We start from the raw sequence: 12,083 nt of genomic DNA, 5'->3' as shown, positions 1-12,083 counted from the left end.
TTCTCTTCTATTTCATTTTTCAGTAAAAATTCTCTCATAATCCTTAAGTGCCTTGCCCTTGTACTTATATACCTGTGAAGTCACCAGAAGAACTAGCAACTCAAGTCAAGCCAAACTAGAAGACTACATTTTGCTGCCTATAAGTGGCCAGTGCCAAGACCCGACAACAGGAATAATTATAATGGTCAGATAAAGTAAGATGAGCAATTGCTGCACAGTGTCTGTGACGTTATGTACTGTAAATTTATTCAGCCATCTCCATATTGATTCATCTTGTTGCTAATTATTGCTACCACAAACTACAGTACAGTAAATACCCTTGTGATTGGCCCTTACATTTTAGTTATTTTATTGCTGGTGAACAGAATATAGGCAAGAAATTTGTAGACATACCAAAGGATATATGCTATTTTAAAATTTTAATAGATACCATCAGTCAATTTTAAAAAGACAAGAAAAGAGTATAAACATATGCAATGGAATACTACTCAGTCATAATATAAGATGAAATATTGCCATTTGTGACAACGTGGGTGAATCTTGAGAATATCTGTTAAGCAAAATAAGTCAGAAAAAGTCAAGAGCCATATGATTTCACTCATACATAGGACATAGAACTGAAAGTAACAAACAAGACAGACAACTAACTGTATGATGGTTACCAGAGGTGCTTGTACAACAGAAACCCCAGCCTAGGAGGATGGAGGGGTAGGTAGTTAAGGGTAAAGGGGGCCAAATATATGGGGACTGAAGATTTGACTTTGGGTGTGGGCACACAGTGCAATATACAGATCATGTATCAAAGAATTGTACATTTGAAATATAATTTTATTAACCAGTGTCACCCCAATAAATTTAAAGACATCTAGCCCTGCATTATATGGTATTAAACTACTCAAATTCATGCTTGTCTGATGCGCATAAACCTCACCTTCTAGATTTGCTTCTTTATAAATTTTGATACTGTTAACCCATTTCCCTATATTTTATGTATCTTTTTGTCAATTTTGAAGACCTCTTCATATATTAAATACTAGGAATTTGTCTATTTTTTGTTATAAAAATGACTTTTCCATTAAAATATTTAAAATTTTTATGTAACCAAATATGTATTTTTTAAGCTTATGAATTAGGAAGATATTTTTAGTCTCTAGATTGTACATATTATTTCTTAGGTTGCCTTGAAAGCTCTATTGGTTTTTTCAATATGTAAATCTATGTTATTTAATTTTTAATGTCATATAAAATGAGGTTCATGGTTATTTTCTTCCAGATGGGTTTCTGTTGTACTAGCACAATTCATTAAAATAATTTATACGTTCAACATCTGGTCATACAGCTCTTGACACCAGCAGCAATCACAGATTTGAAGTGTCAATCAAACAGAATAGGTGTTAACCCTGAATTTTATTTGCAGGTTTGTCCTGACTAGAAAACACCTTCATAATACGTTTGTTAGTTCTGCAACTGCTCCAAGCAAGCACAGCTTCTGGGACCTCAGTACTGAAAAACAATATTCTCATTCAGGACATTCTACAATAATCCACCAGTGCATATTCATGGTGTGCCATCATCACATGGGGCACACTCAGTTGTAAGACTGATTATCTACTTAGGTACTGGGAAGCCACTCTACTACCTTGGTTTCCCCAAGACGTAATGCCTTAGTCACATAGACTGTACACCTGCTAGCTCACAGCTCTCCCCATCCAGGAAAAGGCTACAAATGAGGGATTTACATCCTAATTTTCTTCAAGGAAGCTGTGATAGAAAGGTAACTGTAAGGTCATCTTTTCATACATGGGTCAGTGGGAATAATTTTTAAAGAAAATGATTTTAGAGGTGGGGAAGGGGGTGAAGGAGAAATACCAGTTTGTTGTTCCACTTATCTATGCACTTATTGGTTGACTCCTGCATGTGCTCTGACCCAGGATGGAACCCACAACCCTGGCTTATAGGGATGACACTCTAACCAAGTGAGTTACCTGGCTAGGGGCTAGAGCAAAAGACCTGTTCTTACCCCTTTACTGACAGCATCCTTTCCCTCTTCAGTGGAAACTTTGCTAAGTCAGTCATTTACCCACATGATCTTTTCCTCATTCAACTGAAAACTACCTTGCATTTCCATTTATACCGACATTTCTATATTATCTTGTTTCACTAATCATTTTTCTGTTCCTATGTTTATACATCAGTTTAACATCATCCTTATTGCAGTATTTTGATATTGCATAGTAAGTCCCCCTTGCTTTCAATTTTAATTCCTACACTTAATTTTATTTCTACATAAATGAAGGTAGCTTTCTCAAATTACAAAAGCCCTTGGGTATTCTAATTGGTATTGCATTAAATTTATACATTTATTTTGGGAGAAGTGACATGATACCTTCATTCTGCCGCCAAAGTATGCCTTTGCATTTATTCAAATTATGATACATGTCCCTCAGGATAAGGATTCTGAACAAAGTAATTTGAAGCCCATCTCTGTTTAATACTATTACATTAAGAAAGGTTTAATATTTGAATAAGAGAAATCCCTATTGTGGACTGAATGTTTCCATCTCCCAGAGTTTATGTTGAAGCCCTAATTCCTAGTGTGATGGTATTTGGAGGTGTGGCCTATGAAGGTAATTGAATTTACATTAGGTTATGAGGGTAGGACACTCATGAAGGGAACAGTCTCTTCCTTTTAGGGGGAGAGAGACATCTCTCCATGTGTATGTACCAAGGAAAGGCCATGTGGACCTTCACTAGGAACCAAATCTGCCAGCACTTTGATCTTGGGACTCTGCAGCTTCCAGAACAGTAAGAAATATATGTGTGGCCATGGCTGGTGTGGCTCAGTGGACTGAGTGCCAGCCTTTGAACCAAAGGGTCACCAGTTCGATTCCAGTTGAGGCACATGCCTGAGTTTCAGGCCAGGTCCCCATTAGGGGGCATGGGAGAGGCAACCACACATTGATGTTTCTCTCCTTTTTCTCCCTCCCTTCCCTTCTTTCTGAAAAGACATGAAATCTTTAAAAAATAACAAAAGAAATCAATAAATTTTAAAAGGTTGAATAATACAAAATATAATTTCAAATTACATGTAATTGAATGAAACCAGACATCAGTAACAGCAGAAAAGTAGAAAATTCCAAATAAGTAGAACTTAAACATCAAACTCTTAAGGGGTCAAAGAAGAAATCACAAAGAACATTTTAAAAATATTTTGAAACAAATGAAAACTGACCATATCAAAACTTATGGGATGCAGCAAAAGCAGTGCTAAGAAAAAAGTTGAAAGTTTAATATAAACACATAGAACTTGAATCAACAACTGATAGCCTAAGAAACTAGAAAAATAGGAAACTAACCCTTAACTAGAAAAGAGAAGAAAATAAAGATTGGAGTAGAGATAAATAAAACATTAGAAAAACGATTTGATCAATGAAACAAAGTTATTTGAAAAAAATTGATAACATTGACTAAGAAAATCAGAGTCAAATTAGTAAAACATATTTAAAGTGGGGACATTACTACCAATTTTACCAACATAAAAAGGATTATTAGAGAATACTATGAACAATTGTATACCAACAAATGGGTAACCTATATGAAATAGATAAATTCCTAGAAACATAAATTACCAAAACTGAATCATGAATAGAAATTCTGAGCAAACCTATAACTAGCAAGAAAACTGAAGCAGTGATCAAAGCTCCCAACAAGGAAATGTCTGGACCAGATGGCTTCACTGCTCAATTCTATTAAACATTTAAAGAAGCATCAACGTTGATCCTTCTCAAGTTCTTCTAAAATGTAAAAGACATGTGAACTTATCCAAACGTTTTACAAAGTCATCATTACTTTGATACCAAAGTGAGACAAAGACACTAGTATTCCATTCTCATTCTCTCTCCAGAAAGGCTATCAAATTGTCCCTTAGTACTTTTTCCCAATTGATGGGAAATGCTTCATTCACCATACACTAAAATCCTTTATTTGGCTCTATTTTTGGATTCTCTCGTGTGTTCCACTGGCCGGTCCAGTCAGTTGAGTCTCATATTTCAGTTTTTGAAGTTTAAGGGTACAGTTTGTAATCTGGTTAGACTATCCCCAACTGCCCCATACTGCATTTTTCTTCCAGATACATTGTCTATTCTAACCTTTATTTTTTTCCACTTGAACTTTAGAAAAACTCCTATTTAGAAAAATATATTATTTTTAAATGGAATAATGTTAAATTCATAATTTAATTTAAAATGTTTGAGGATTTTTTTTCAAGAATACAGTATATATATTTTTTGTTTACTAAGGCTTTTTTTGCCTTTTAATGTTTTAAAAGTGTTTTAAACTTTTAAATTATTTATTGCTAAAATTATTCTTAAGCATTTAATCCTATTGCAAGGTTTTGTTTGTATGTATTAAGTTTATTTACATGATTTTATACCCACTACCTTACTTCATCCCTTTATTTAAAATTACATTAGCTATGGCTAGGTAGCTCAGTTGGTTAGTGTCCTCAAAACAGGCCAAAGTTGTGGGTTCATCCCCTACTAGGTTATGTATAAAAATCAATTAAATGAATAAATAAGTGGAACAACAAATCAATGTTTCTCCCTCTCAAATCAATTTTAAAACAAAAGTAACTGCAATAAGTTATTTGGAGAAAATATCTTTGCAGTTAGAAAAAACTTATTTTTATACCTAACAAAATGCGTCTGGTCTGGAGGTAACTAGAGAAAATTAGTAAATCAGTTGATCTGAAGAGTCTCCTTGAGTATACTCAAATTTACATTCCTAAATCTCTGTAGGCCATGTCACTTCTCTTAGATTTGCCGTGGTCGACACTACCCTTCAAACTTTTAAAGTTCTTTCTTAGTACAGGACTTCACAAATCAGCTCCCTTAGACCGTAGACTTACATCCCTTAGACCTATAGTCTTTCCCCAGGACTCGAAAAGAACCCATAAAATTGAAAGGCTGTCTCGAGGGTCTGTGCTCTAAGCAAGAGCAAAAGTTCCTTTTTGAAACTGGCTTTCTTTTAAAAGAAAACACTTTTTATTTCAATTCCATAAAAGATGCTCCTGGCTTTTCATAAAAGTCAAGCTTTAAATCATATTTATTAGCTCAATTTTGTAACCTTTCTCCCATCAAGTCTTTTTAAAAAACACTCCAGGAAGAGTTATCCTTAAGGAAGCTCAGAGATTACTCTCCAAAATACAATCCCAGTGATATATACAGAGATACTTAAACTTTCAAATACATTTTTCTTTTAAAACAGCTGAATAAAAATAGATTTCAAGAAAAAAAAACCTTTCAATTACACACACACCCACACAAAAAAATCCTGAATCCAGTTTCTCCCTCTCTCTATGACCCCCAACACCCTGTCACACCCCCCCAGACTCTCAATTCCCTTTTTCCTGCAAAGCCTGCCTCTCTGTCGCCTTCTTGGTCTGGGACATTCACACAAAAGTCAGTAGCTCAAGAATATCAGCCCCCTTCGCAATTTTGGAAACTCCTCCCCTTTTGCCTCCCTCATCCCTTTTCACATTTAGTGGTTCCTCCCCACCAGCCTTCCCAATCCTTTTGTAATCTCCTTCCTTTTAGCCTCCCAGACTGGCTGTGGAACTCAGAGGCTTAGGTTCCACAACTCTGCACTGAAGAACTGTTACAGAACAAAAGGGGGCCAAGGGGGAGGGGCGCCTAGGGCAATATAGTATTACCAAAAGGGACCCCCCAGGTTTGTTATGTCCGCTGTCTTATAGGAAAGATGTCTCTCAATGCCAGAGACTCATGAAATGGAAGGGAAATGTTTATTTAATGCTATACAAACTTAAAGTAGTGACCTAATGTCTTCATCAAAATCCCTTAAAACACCCACAAACACACGCAGTCCTTCCTTCCCCCTTTGCCCAGTCTGGCGTACCATATCTCGGGAAAAGAAATAGAAGTCTGAGGCTCGGGCGGCCCCCAGTTCTTCCCAGTAATCCGTCTTGGCTGGTAGGCCTCCCTTGGTTTCTGGCACCATCAGCTGTGTCGGTGGATCTCTGCTAAAACCAGGTGGTGGTTCCCCCTACTAAAGTTGCAGGGGTCCCCATTCTGGCAAAGCCAAGTGCTTCTCTCTCCACTGCCACAGCTGCATGGCTCCCTTTCTATTGCCACAGCCACGTGGTTCTCTGCACAATGGCCATGGGAGTCCCCACTCTGGCAAAGTCGCACGGTTCTCCCTCAATGGCTGCCGAGTCTGGGTTTAAATCCCCAAGCCAATCTTCCTCTGCAGCCTCATTTCTGACTCCTCCCACAATTGGCTATACCTGCCAGCACTCTCATATCCTTCCAGCTTTACTGGGCTGCCACCCTGAGTCTGGGCAGGCGTGGCCCTATGTCCTGGAGTCAGTCATCTCCAAGCTACCATGCAGGCCCTGTGACTGGGGGAGTTGCCTCCCAGTTACATCTTGGGGGGAAGTTACTTCCATCCCCTGGCTCAGAGGGTGGCCACAGCTATTTAACATATCTATGCAACCAGTTACAGGTCATAGATATGTTAAATGACCACACCAGAGGTTAGCTGCAAGGCTGTTGCTATTCAAAACAGCTCTCAATGGCCCTGCTCCATTTGTCCCTTCCCCCAACCCACACCTGTGTTGGTGTGGGGGTGAGGGCATCCTAATATTTCCTGAACACGCTGAGTTCTGGGCCCCATTCCAAGTCCCTATTTGCCACCCCCCCCCCCCCGCCCCCCTGGACAACCTTTTATAGAACCCTAAGCTAAAGTCACACCAGAAGGTGGCCAAAACGGCAACTCGGGAAACTGGATACTCCTTGGCTTCAGTAACACTCCAAGAAATCTCCAGGATGTAGCTAGGCAGGAGCTGTGAAGAATCAGACAGTGCATCTACCGCGTTCACTGCCCGAAGCTGCATTTCCCAGAAGGGTCTGCCGTTTGTATTATCTTCCCTTTCAAAACAGGCTCCTCTTTTGAGCCTGTTCAACTACCGTGGATAGCACCGAGATTCACTTAACCTAGTCTCTTTCAAACGCACCCGAGCGGCCTTTTTCAGAAGCTCGGCCTGATGCTGAGTGGGGCTATATGAGGTCTCCGGTGCGCTGTTTGATGAGAGGACGCAATTGTTTCCGATGGGCCCCAGTTAAGCTCTGACGGGAATCCTGACGATAGAGAGCCATCTTGCCCGCCTCAAGAAAGTCCTGACTGCATTTCCCAGAGGACTTCGCCGCATAACGTGATCTCGCGTGAATTCAGCCCAAAGCCACGCTCTAACGGGAGCCACAGGTCTTCACCTACAACTATTATAGTGCTGTTGAGGAGGCTTCTGCCGCTTTGGAAGCTCCCGAGGCCTGAAGTAAGGAAGCCGGGGGGGAGGGGGAGGGGGCGGGGCCAGAGCCCGACCTCCGCTTGGTACGCGGAGGTCAGATTCAAATTGTGTGATTACGCGTATATGGTGGTATGTGGTGACTGACCTTGTGGTTGTGACTTGCTGTTCCAATATCACCGTGTGCAGCACCGCCTGGGGCCAGAGACTGCCGCTGTGACTAGACAATGCCAGGTGTGTGTATGGGGTGAGGGGGGTTAAAGGGAGGAGGGGCAAGTGCGGCTTTGTACTTGTGGGTGTGTTGGGGCCTTTTGTCTCGGTTGATGTAGTAGCGTTTGACCCCGTAGGGGTGTGATTGTGTTACCTGTGTGCTGTAGAGTGTAGGTGGGGGTGCCTGTGAATACTGTGGTACGAGATGCTTGTGACCATGTGAGGCCCTGGTTATGCGGCCCTGTTGCTTTGATTGTGGGTTACCTCTAGCTTTACGTTCCCATAGTGGCTCTGGGATTTTTGTGACTATATAAATATATGAGGGTTTTTTTTTTCACTTACGTATACTTCTTTAAGCATTATATTGTAGTTCTGCTTGTTTTTAAAACTTGGTATGAATGCTGTCCTTTATATATCCTTTTATATGAATTTTTGCTTATTTGTACAACTATGTTTTTGAGAATCTTCTATATTTGCTTTAATAATGGTTCATTTTTCTTTGCTATATTGTTTTCTTCCTTTGATTCACTATTATCCTTTCTAGTAACGATGGACATTTGAGTTATTTCTAGTTTGTTTGACATTACAACAATGCTGCCACAAGCATTCTTTTACATAAGGTACATATGCATGAATTTATCTACCAATGGAATTGCTGGATCATGTGATATCTTTCACTTTGCTAAATAATGCCAAAATATTTACTCAAGTGTGGCACAAACTTATACTTGCACACCAGTGTTTGAAACATTTTATTGTTTTATAGCTTACCAAAACATGGTTCTGATAGGTTTTATTTTATTTATTTATTTCTAGAGAGGGGGGATGGGAGGGAGAAAGAGAGGCAGAGATACATGGTTGTGCAAGAGAATACATTGGTTTGTTGCCTCTCGCACGCCCCCAACTGGGGACCTGGCCTGCAGCCCAGGCCTGTGCCCTGACTGGGAATTGAAGCTGCAACCTTTTGGTTTGCAGACCGGTGCTAAATTCACTGAGCCACACCAGCCAGGGCTAATAGTTTTTAAAACATTTTAATGAGCTACCTCATATGGTAAAGTGCACAAAATTTAAGTATAAAGCTGTATAACAATTTCCTAAATTGATATAAAGGACTGTGCCCACACTCCCAAAAGTTTCCCTCATACCCCGTCCTAATTATTTCCTTCCCAGAATCACTAATCAGAAACCTATCTCAATTAGTTAATTTTAGTTATTTTTGAACTTCATTTATAAATGAAATTATATAACATGTGCTTTTTTCTTTATGTCTGGCTTCTTTTGTTCCACATTATATCCGAGAGTCATCCCCGCTGTTGAGTGTAATTGTACTTAGTGCTCATTACATTTGGGGATATATTGCAATTTAGTAGTAGATTACATTGTTGATGGATATTTGATAGTTTCCAGTTTCTGGCTATTACACATTAACTGCTGGTGGGTGCCAAGTCTCTCCTATGCAAAATTACTGTTTACCCTTTTTAATTAGTATCTTGTGAGGATATGCTTTGAGACTATGCAAAAATAATATTTCTTATCATACTTTCACCCATTAAACTCATTGGTAATTCTTGTATGAAATAATTATTTCTCTGACATTTGCCTTGTGGTGATTTTCTCTTCCCATGATTCCTTCTGCATGTATTAATTTAAATTCTACACTAAGGTAGAACTATTCTTATTCCCCATGTACTCATGGACTTTTATTTTATTCTGAGTTTTAATTCATTATTATTATTATTATTATTATATATTTTATTGCTAAATTGTCGCAGATTTGGCCACTAGGAACTCCTTCAGCTGAGAACTCCTTCAGTTGAACTCCTTCAAGTTTGCTTCTTGCTACCTGTGTGTAATTGCTCTAGTTTTGTCAGTGGAGAGAGCTAGAAAATACACAGATGTATATATACACATCTATATCTATTTATCTATTTGTATACCTTAAAAAACCACTAATTTCTACTCAAACTTTACTTCTAATCCAATGCTATAGGATTTTGTCAAGAACTGTGAAGTGTCTGAGATTTTGCCCTACTTGTGATTTAGCAAGTTAGCTTGACACATTTTCAGATGCTGGCAGAAGATGCATGACTTTTGGGTCAGAGATAAAAGGTGGTTGATTGCTCATAGCAATAGCCAAAGTGTCTATATTTTCTTGTATTGGCTCACTTGCCCCTTGTAGGGTGATGCAGATACACAAGCATATGTGTGCTCTCATGAATCTAGGGAATCTGAACCTTGTATAATGGGTAATAAGCATGCTTGCCCTTTGCTCTAAAGAGAGAGTATCTGTCTCTCAAGGCTGTTCACTATACAAACATCTTGGAGAAATAGTACAAAATAAAAACGCTTAGTGCTTCTGATGGCAAGATGTACGGAAACATTCAAGACCCAAGAACTGTTTTGAGTCAGGTTTGGCCATTTCCTTATTTGTAACTCCTTCCTCCAACAATGAGAAACCTATTTCTAGTGTCAGTATTGTTTTACTCATATTCTAGAATAAATGTAAAGTAGTTTCAGAATTGCTAACTCATATAAACAACAAATTTACTAACTACAGTGAAGTATTTGTGTGCAACTTTTTTTACTTAACCTTACAGATACATAGTCAAAAACTGTTTTCAATTTAGTTCTTTTCTTTGCCAACCTTTTCAGTGTAGTTTCATTATTCATTTTTCATACATTTAGCTTTGTTTGTTATACTTTGGGTTTCCCCACATCCTAGTTGATTGTTGAATATCACAGTATTTTGAGTATGAAAACATTAATGTGGTTCCTGCCTACTCCATATACAAAATCAACCTCATTACTTTCTGATTTATCTTTCTGCTATTTTGTACAAAACAGAAGATACATGTATTCTTTTGAATGATGTCTTTTTTTGCATTAAAAATAGCATACTCTTTTGAACATTGCTTCTTTCACTTAATGATATATCCTGGACATTACTCCATCACAATTCAAAGAGATACTCATAGCTTTTGTTTATATAGTTACATAATAAATATTCCAGTATATTTATGGATTTATCATAGTTTATGCAGCCACTCTCCTGTTATGGACATTTAGGTCATTTACAATATTTTGTTACTGTAAATGGTCCTGCAGTAAATAATTTTGTATATGTATATTTTTGTATTGCTTGGAGGCATATCTTCAGGGTATATTTCTAGAAGTGGAATTGCTGGGTCAAAGGTAAGTACATATGCAGTTTTAATGGGTATTACTAAATTCTCCTGTGGGACTGTTCTACCAGTTTTCATTCCCACTTGCAATGTATAAGAGTGCCTGTTTCCCCCTCTACAGCATAGCCAACAGAATGTCTTGTGCTTTTTAATTTTTACCAATTTAATACATGAAAAATGGTATTGCAGTGTTTTCTTATTTAAGTATGAGTGTATATGAACATTTTTAATCTTTTTAGATTGATAATTTATGATTTTCCCCATTTTTCTAGAAGATTTTTAGACCTTTATCTTTATAATTAGTGCTTTTTTGTATCTCGAAAGGAAATCCTTGCTTATTCCCAAGGTCTTGAAGATATTCTTCTATGTTTTATTTTATTTATTTTTTATATTTTTAAAAGATTTTATTTATTTTTAGATAGAGGGGAAGGGAGGGAGAAAGAGAGAGGGAAACATCAATGTGTGGTTGCCTCTTGTGCACCCCCTACTGGGGACCTGGCCTGCAACCCAGGCATGTGCCCTGATTGTGGAATCCAACCTGCAACACTTTGGTTCGCAGGCTGGTGCTCAGTCCACTGAACCATACCAGCCAGGGTCTATGTTTTCTTTAGAAGCTTTATAAGTTTATCATTTATATTTTTAAGTGTGTGGTCTATCTTGAGTTAATTTTTGTGTGTGGTGAGAGGTAAGGATAAAGGTTAATTTTTTTTCCTATTCAAATACACAGTTGTTCTAGCACTACTGGTTAAAAACACCATCCTTCCCATCTGAATTACAAGGAGCTTTTATCATAAATCAGGTGATACTATATTTGTGGCTTTTTCTGGACTGTATTCTGTTTATTATTTATCTTTTAGGTCAGTGCCACTGTCTTAAACTCTGTAGTTTTAATTCTCCAACCTTTTTTCCTCTTTTTTGAGACTGTCTGGGCTATTTTGTGTTTTTTCCATTTCCTATAGGTGTTAGGATCAATTTGTTAATTCTCACCAAAAAAAGAATCCTTGCTGGGATTTTATTTATAAATCTGTATGGTAATTTTGGGAAAACTGACATTTTAAAAATATATATTTTATTGATTATGCTATTACAATTGTCCCATTTCCTCCCCCCCCCCTTATTCCCCTCTGCCCTGCACTCCCCCCTTCCCACCCACATTCTGCCCTTTAGTTCATGTCCATGGGTCATACATGTAAGTTCTTTGGCTTCTACATTTCCCATACTATTCTTAATTTCCCTGTCTATTTTCTACCTACCATTCATGTTACTTACTCTCTGTACCTTTATCCCCTCTCTCCCCCTCCCATTCCCCTGCTGATAACCATCCATTTCTGTGATTCTGTTCCTGTTCTAGTTGTTTCCTTAATTTGTGTTTG

At 38.1% G+C, this 12,083-nt stretch overlaps 1 protein-coding gene and 1 long non-coding RNA gene across 4 annotated transcripts in view; one reads left to right on the top strand and one right to left on the bottom strand.

Annotated features, from left to right (window-relative positions):
• Window positions 1-5,085: 5,085 nt before the first annotated feature.
• On the bottom strand, window positions 5,086-5,647 carry LOC118497743. The gene is made up of 2 exons (XR_004900277.1): window positions 5,298-5,647; window positions 5,086-5,236 (listed from the first exon to the last, which is right to left on the bottom strand). It is a non-coding gene; the product is annotated as an uncharacterized LOC118497743 (long non-coding RNA).
• Window positions 5,648-6,750: 1,103 nt separating this feature from the next.
• The window catches only part of LOC114511026 (zinc finger protein 566), a 32,209-nt gene continuing 26,876 nt past the window's right edge, over window positions 6,751-12,083 (top strand). For 2 of the 3 annotated variants that reach the window (XM_028529623.2, XM_028529622.2), the window contains exons 1-2: window positions 7,386-7,414; window positions 8,608-8,609. The gene's annotated coding sequence lies outside the window, so the exon portion shown is untranslated. Of the gene's footprint in view, window positions 7,349-7,385; window positions 7,415-8,607; window positions 8,610-12,083 lie in introns of those variants that run through there. The other variant, XM_036013193.1, reaches the window with a different exon arrangement.

Source organism: Phyllostomus discolor, chromosome 12 (assembly GCF_004126475.2).
Source record: "Phyllostomus discolor isolate MPI-MPIP mPhyDis1 chromosome 12, mPhyDis1.pri.v3, whole genome shotgun sequence".
NCBI classification, from domain to species: Eukaryota; Metazoa; Chordata; class Mammalia; order Chiroptera; family Phyllostomidae; genus Phyllostomus; species Phyllostomus discolor.
Note: the sequence above shows the minus strand (reverse complement) of the source record. Positions and strands in the feature narration are given on the sequence as shown.